General features: G+C 36.2%; 1 protein-coding gene across 21 annotated transcripts in view; it reads left to right on the top strand.

Moving 5' to 3' along the window:
• The first annotated feature begins 832 nt into the window (after nucleotides 1-832).
• Nucleotides 833-8,426, top strand: part of huwe1 (HECT, UBA and WWE domain containing E3 ubiquitin protein ligase 1) — a 48,489-nt gene continuing 40,895 nt past the window's right edge. For 18 of the 21 annotated variants that reach the window (XM_074644428.1, XM_074644427.1, XM_074644424.1 and 15 more), the window contains exons 1-2: nucleotides 833-917; nucleotides 4,449-4,518. The gene's annotated coding sequence lies outside the window, so the exon portion shown is untranslated. Of the gene's footprint in view, nucleotides 918-1,208; nucleotides 1,288-4,448; nucleotides 4,519-7,166; nucleotides 7,497-8,426 lie in introns of those variants that run through there. The other 3 variants (XM_074644408.1, XM_074644409.1, XM_074644410.1) reach the window with 3 other exon arrangements.

The following is an 8,426-nucleotide window of genomic DNA, read 5'->3' as shown; positions in this document are numbered from 1 at the left end:
TTATTTTAATTAGTGGTGACTGCGGTTTTTCCTCAGGTTTTTTTTGTTGTTTTTGTACTTATTATTGTACTTATTTTAAAATCTAAACATTATTTCTATTGCTCAACTTTCCCTATCCAAATAGGATAATAGCATTTGTTATAAACATTGTCCAGTCTTTATTTCCTAATTGTTAGTGAGTTTGAATACACTTTCATATTAAACTTATAACATATTAAGACCTTATGAGCTTATAAGCAGTGTCCCCAGAGTCACAATTAAACATGCAGAAGCAGCGTTCAGTTTTTATGCACCAAATATCTGAAACAAGCTCCCAGAAACCTGCAGGACCAACTCCAACTCTGAGTTCTTTTAAATCAAAGCTTAAAACTTTCCTGTTTGCTGCTGCATTTTATTAAACCAGATAATGATCTTATACTGCACTAGAGCTTTTACTCTTGTGTGTTATATTTCTATTTTAGCTTCTATCCTAGCTTTTATTTTTAGCTTGTTTTTATTTTCAAATCTTTAATGTTTTTATAACTGTTTTAATTATGTCTTAATGTTCTTTTGCACTTTGTTCTTGAATGTTTATGTAAAGCACTTTGAATTGCCCTGTTGCTGAAATGTGCTATACAAATAAAGCTGCCTTGCCTAAACTGAATTAAAACATATTTTTCATAAATCCTGGTGAACTCTGCTTGCTGTGTGCTTTGATATGCACGTGTAATCAGGCTGCAGGCTGGAAATACCGGTTAATAAGGCTGTATGTTATGTATGCCCTCGTCCAGAGACGCACTAGCATCGTTACTGAACCACAGTTAACAAGGGAGTGCCCTGGGTAAAACGCAGAAGCAGCAGGTAATCTCGCGAGATTTCAAACTGCCCCTACCACTCGCTAGTGCAAGATGGAGAAGCAAATGTAACACGCATTCGAGGTAAGCAGAAAGACTCTTTCCACAGTATTGACGCGGGTTTTAGCGAACTGCTGGCATACATTTATCTTCCTCGATAACTACCGTCGATGATTCACAGCCGTCACTTTGAACAGAGACCACATAACGAGTGTCTTTTTAAGGGTGAAAGTGCGGATCCTCTGCTACGTAAACCGCCATTTTTAATGTAGCCATGATCCACTGATAGAGCATTGTGCTCTCTGCTAGCGGCTAGTTAGCTCGCTCACACATACACACTCATGTTGTGTGTGTGTGTGTGAGGGTATGTGCGCCTCAACACATCTACAAGTCAAAGCGGTGTCCTCCTTCAACGACCCGTTTTCTTCTGGGAATGGTGATTACTAAATAACCGGTAAGAGTTAAAACCCGTCAGCGAGCAGATTCGACTTTTCATAATCTGCTAACGTTAGCCGTTAGAACGGTTAGAACTAACGTTAGCCGTTAGAACGGTTAGAACTAACGTTAGCCGTTAGAACGGTTAGAACTAACGTTAGCCGTTAGACCGGTTAGAACTAACGTTAGCCGTTAGAACGGTTAGAACTAACGTTAGCCGTTAGAACGGTTAGAACTAACGTTAGCCGTTAGAGACGAAGTAACTAACGTTAGCCGTTAGAGACGAAGTAACTAACGTTAGCCGTTAGAGACGAAGTAACTGACGTTAGCCGTTAGAACTAACGTTAGCTTGAACTGCTAGTGAACCTAACTAACCGTCACCTAACTAGCTTTTTTAACTTTAGCTACTGTTAGCTTAACAACTGCGTAACGTTAGCTAACCTCAATACTATTGGCAAACATTGCGTGTTGATTTTTATACGGTTACAACTAACCCAGCTAACTTGTGAGTGATAAGAGTTGGGGAGTGTAACGTTAGTAACGTTAATGGTGATCAACGGCCATTAATGTCCCTGTATGTTTCTGATGCAGATGAAACTGAGCAGTTCACAACCAGCCAGTAAGATAATGTTAACGTTACTGGTAACCAACGACCATTAATGTCACTGTAATGTTTGTAATATTGTCCAACATGTGCAATATTACTTATTTTTCCGTTTGTTAGCTTACTTTACCTTTTTATTTTACTTATCTTATTTACTAATTTTACTAAATGTATCTTAATTAATTGTTATTCTGTTAGGCACTGATGCTAGAAATAGTCCTTTTTTATTTTATGCACTTGAACTTGTTGTAATGTTGTATTATCTCTGGCACAAGAATTTCCTTCGGGATTAATAAAGTTCTATCTTATCTTATCTTTCTGATGCAGATGAAACTGACCAGTTCATAACCAGCCAGTAATATAATATTAATGCAGCTGGATAGTTGTTGGATTTAGATTTGCACATCTGCCAATATACATGACAACGTCAATATTTATGATAAACCAATATCAGCTGATATTGCAGCATCATCTCTTCAGAACAAGGCAATCAGTAATTCCTCATGATAATCCTTAAACTTTATTGGATTCAGAGATGTTGTGACGAGTTTCATTAAGTAGGTTCCCACCTGTCCTAATGCATGCTTTGAATTTGCATACAAGTGAACATGTGAATGAAATTAATGGAAATAATAGGGGGGGGAATGAAATATTACAAAAAGAAGTGTTCCCTGATAAATAAAATGGTGTAAAAGTTGGTGTATCAGTTAAGAGAAGGTCTACTAAAAGAAGTTAACTACCTCAATACTATTGGCAAACAATGCGTGTTGATTTTTACAGGGTTACAACTAACCCAGCTAACTTGTGAGTGATAAACGAGTTGGGGGAGTGTAACGTTAATGGTAACCAATGGCCATTAATGTCCCTGTATTTTTCTGATGCAGATGAAAATGACCAGTTCACAACCAGCCAGTAAGCTAATATTAACGTTAATACACGCAAAGTTGTGTGTGATGTTTGTATTACATGAACCACAGTTAACATTAGTTGACATTATGATGGTGGAAACAGTTAAATTAATAAATAGTAACCTAGCATCATTATTACTGCTGTAAATTTCATCATATCTCAGACAATTTCCAGAACAGTGCGTGTCCTGCAGTATAACATAGGTGATAACTGTCTTCACACTTTGGGGTGTTTAAAGTTCAGGAATGTAAAGCAACTGCTCTCTCAATTATAATATCTTAATGGATATGGTAATCATGCCAAATAGGCCATCTTTATCTAAGACTGACACACCAATCAATGAAACTCAGTAGCTCTATAAAAAAAATGTACACAACATTTCCTCTGTCGACAAAATATTGTGTGGAGGTTGAGCTCTCCCTTAATATCATAATATACAATTTTTTTCAAAATGTTTCCAATCTTCTTTTAGCAGACCTTCTCTTAACTTATACACCAACTTTTACACCATTTGATTTAACAGGGAACACTTCTTTTGGTTATATTTAATTTTTTCCCTATTATTTCCATTCATTTCAACTGACCAGTTCACAACGCCAGTAAGCTAATATTAATGCAGCGTTGTGGATGTAACGCTAATTATTCAGGGAGGTGTCGTACATTAAATTAAGTGATAGGGGAAGCATCGACAATTTTCAGCCACTAATCACATTTACATGTCTTTTGAAAGCAAGTGCCTCTCAGTGATCACAGCCCAAGTTATTTTAATGTAAACTAAGTAAAAAGTAATCTGTCAGCATCCTCTTTGGTCTCTGTCATCCTCTCCAGTGACCATAGTGATGACATGACAACATAGAGGAGTGGACTTGTTGCCAAGAATGCTGCATACTGTATTGATTTATTCTGTAAACAATGGCTGAGTTTATTAATTCATACCAGTCCTCAGCTGGCACAGTCGATCTACTGGACACCAGAGGCTAACTTTGAGTGGACCTGTAAATGTTTTGTCTGAAAATATATGAGCATGTACACCACATTTGGGGCACCTTAGTTAATTATATGTGGTCATACTACACATGTTGTGTTTTTGATTACAGATGTGAAGGGAAGATGGTCGCATAAAAAAATATTTAATAATTTACTAACATTTCAACACGTCTTCTTCAGAGTATTGAGGTGATTTTAATTACAATCATTCCAGACAATTTAGTGAAAGTGATGGCCAGGATGCATGTTAAATCAAATGAAGAACTGCTTACATTTCTGAGTTATTCATAATGACTCGAGACATGCAGGCTTTTACAATTGTTTTAATTGATCTAACCAAGGCATGGTCAGGCATAGCAAAAGCATGTCTGAGTGGGGATTTGAAAGTGTCAAAACCGTTTCAGGTTTTAATTTGAACATTTGGAAAGTGTTTAACAGTAAATAACTCATCATAAGATGCATAATTTTGCAGTTTTAATAGAAGTCCTTCTTCCCATGACATAACACATCAGTCAGCATTATCACAGTATTTCTTAATATAGTTGGGTTGGCAGTTGCCATACATATTTTCCTTTTCACCAGTTTTGTTTAATGTGTACACCTGTCAGTAAAAGTGTTTTGCCAATGATCAAGCTGCTTGAATTTTCTTCCATATTTGATTTGATTGTTTGTGTTTTCAGATAGTTATAAGAAACTGCAAGGCAAGCCAAGGATGAGAATGGTGGAGCTATTGAACCAAAGCAGTTTCTGGTATGTACTGCCAACTAATTTACTATATTGCAACATGTGATACATAAGGGATTAATTTGCCATCAATTTGCTTCCAAGCCTATACACCCTACAAAATAAGTTAACTACTACTTAGGCTTAATATTGTGAACCACACATAATAAACAAGAAGAAGAAGTTATTTCTGTGTTTTTCCACACAGGAAGTGGCAGTGAAATGAGGTATATTAATTATTTTGCTCAGGAAACCACCTTAAGCTCTTCACATTCTTTAATAATAAAAATGAAGGATTGTATAGCTTCTTTGGGACATTTCACCCTAAACAATGTAAACCTTTCTTCCCCTTATCTGTGGTCTTTTATCTTTCCATCCAGATGGTATTGGCATGATTTACTGTAATTTGCATTTAGCAGCTGTAGTTCACCTTGGTGCAATGGAGCTCAGTGGCACAGGGATTGTGCTGCTGAAAGTTCCAGAAAAATACTTTGGAAAAACTCTTACAGTATGAGATTTTAAAATGTTATACTTGATGTCTGAGAGTAACAAAGAAAAGATCTGACAACGATGTTTCTTTTTTTACACAACACAACTATTATCCCTGAAATTTGTTTATGATATTAAAGGACCAGTGTGTAACATTTAGGGGGATCTATTGGCAGAAATGGAATATAATATTAATAAGTATGTTTTTTTTTAGTGTATAATCACCTGAAAATAATAATCATTGTGTTTTTGTTACTTGAGAATGAGCCGTTTATATCTACACACGACCTCCATGTTTCTACAGTAGCCCAGAATGGACCAACCAAACACTGGCTCTAGAAAGGGCCATTCGCATTTTCGCATCGGCCACTGTAGTTCTCCTACACGCTTGGCATGCGGAAGAAGTTTCAGTTGGTTGCAAACAACATCACCAAATCCTACACACTGCACCTTTTTAAAGAGTTGTGACCAAATACAGTTAAGAATGAAATTATAAACTAATGCCTCTAAAACATTTATGTGGTACAATTTAGATTTGCACATCTGCCAATATACATGACAACTTCAATATTTATCAGCCAATATCAGCTGATATTGCAGCATCATTTCTTCAGAACAAGGAAATCAGTAATTCCTCATGATAATCCTTAAACTTTATTGGATTCAGAGATGTTGTGACGAATTTCATTAAGTAGGTTCCCACCTGTCGTAATGTATGCTTTGAATTTGCATACACGTGAACATGAGAATGAAATGAATGGAAATAATAGGGAAAAAATAAATATTACCAAAACAAGTGTTCCTTGTTAAATAAAATGGTGAAAAAGTTGATGTATCGGTTAAGAGAGAAGGTCTGATAAAAGAAGATTTGAAACATTTTGAAAAAAACTGACACTCGTGACAAACATTGCTTCCATGAAATTGTAATGAGTAATTATACATTGACTTAAGACTAAGACTGACAATGCGTTTGTAATAACAATACCGATTCATTGAACTTAGTGTTCTAATTATGTCAAAAACAATCTGTTAATTGCATAGAACTGTAAAAAGGACAAACATTGCGCTATATAGATTTATCAGGCTGACTGAAGGAGGATGAATCAAGCACTTGATTATTGGCAATATTGGTCTGGTACATATGATGTTAACTTCAAAAAATATATACATCTATTGAACTAACTGAAGAATTATCAACATTAAAATGAATCAAGGCCATCATTAGTAATCATTAATCAGATGACATTAAAAACTAGGATGCTGAATTTCTCAGGCTGTTAATATGACTATTTAACAGCCTGACATGTCTGCCTCTACAAACAACAAACAGCGATGTCCATCTGAGAATAACTAACAATAATTATTGTTTAATATGAATGTGGGATTATTCCTTATTTCATGGGCTATTTTTGGAATTATACATTATTATTATTATTACATATATAATATATATATTAAAAAATATATAAGCTATATATCATATATATATCATATATGATATATGATATATATATATATATATATATATATCATATATCATATATGATATATATATATATATCATATATATATATATGATATATATGATATATATATATATATATATATCATATATATAAAATCAAAGCATTCAAATACTAATTTGGAGAGTGAATACCATGGCAATGGTCGAAGCATTCGGGTCAGCCCTACTAAAGTGGTATTTAGGCAAATATTAGAATATATTGTAAAGCTGTCATTAAGGCACAAGAAGTAATATTGTGTTGTATTAAACACATCAATACTTGATTTTGAATTTCTGAATTCCTCTTTGCTTCATGTTATTTGGGTTAATATTAATAACCAAATGTGCTCCAGGTTTAGTAAATGTGGGCTTTACCTTTTTTAAGCAGGTATCAAATACTGCAGCTGTGTTGTTGCATTATGTTGGTTCACTGTTGCATGTTGCATGGGACAGTTGTGCATCTGATGGATTTTGGATGAATATAATTTTAAGGATGATCATTATTCTTGTGTTTTGGTCGTTTGCTGTGGATATTGATATTGTTAATGTTAAGGATAAAATATGAAGGTGATTTGTTCCACAGAGGGTCCAGTTGCCCTATATTAAACATGCACTGCATCGATAAACAGTGGCCACTCATCCCCCTTGCCGTAACGTTATTCACTTTTTTGCACACTACCTAGAGAGTCATGATGACTGTGCCAACCGCTAGTGCCTAATGTGCTATGGAAACAAGCGCGGATATACTCTGACAAAATAATCCAACGGACGGGTTGAACACAATTCTTTCATCGAGTCGGTAGCCGGTAGTCAATTCTCCGGAACGAAAACTGAAAACAAAAACTCGCAGTGTCACGTTAGACGCCGCCCGACAATGATTCAGCGAGTTATTACGCGTTTCGGCTCCTCGCTATTCAACTAACGCGAGCTAGCTTGTGTTAGCTTGCTAGCTAGCTAACGCGTGCTACGACTGTTTTAGCCGAGGAACCGGGGTAAGAAGAGCCTTAACTAAGTAACGTTACCTGGTTTTATTTAACACACGCACATACATACACCTCTTAGTGTCGCTGGTCACCGAGTTGAGTTTACAGTTTCGTTTTTACCAGGAGCAGGAGGAGTGGGGGCTTCTTTTGCGGCCTACGCAGCACCGACCTAAATTTAGTCCAGAGTCAGGTCAGGACAGCATGGTGAATTTGTGAGATCCTGAATTGACAGCTCTAGCTGGCTAGCACGGCTTGATGTTTGGTTAGCTACGTTTTATATTTTTCCTGTTGATTACACACATGACTTGTTTGTGACTTGGCTGACTTTTTTTGTATGGTCTGGTTGGTATTCAAATGCATTTGAAGTGTCTCAAAAAGAGGATCGTTTGGTAACGTTACCGGTAGCTCACAGTTAGCTAGCTGGTCACATCAACTCCGTAGCAAACGTTACCGATCGATTTATTTGCTACGTTGATCTTTCCAATGTCTCGTTTCAACTGTTGCCAGCCAGTCACCTAGCATCTTTCGTTTGTGATTAGTAACTGTAGTTCAACATGTGTGTGGTGACTTGTTAAACAATAGGTAAATAACGTTATTCTGTTGGCAAGGGGTGACGTTAGCTTGTTAGCTTAGGTAGCTATAACTTAAACCTGTCAGCGTCAAGTGACTTGAGTTGACGGTGGGAGAGCAAACAGTGAAATAGCAATCTGTTTTATTGAGATATCACTTGAATCCCCAAGTGCGAGAAACAATTAGACAAATGTTTTTTAGGCCATTAAATAGGGCCCAGCCTGTGTCGTAGGTTGCTAGTTAGCCACCAGCTAATGATCTTGCCTCAGTGTGCTTTGTGATGATCAGACCTCGCTAGATAACCTAAACAAATTTCATATCGTTATCACATTAACCAGTGATTGTGATCAGTCATTTGTGAGCTGCAACAGAGTTTTAAAGTTAAACAC

The sequence above is a fragment of the Sebastes fasciatus genome, chromosome 8 (genome assembly GCF_043250625.1).
Source record: "Sebastes fasciatus isolate fSebFas1 chromosome 8, fSebFas1.pri, whole genome shotgun sequence".
Taxonomy (NCBI): Eukaryota; Metazoa; Chordata; class Actinopteri; order Perciformes; family Sebastidae; genus Sebastes; species Sebastes fasciatus.
Note: the sequence above shows the minus strand (reverse complement) of the source record. Positions and strands in the feature narration are given on the sequence as shown.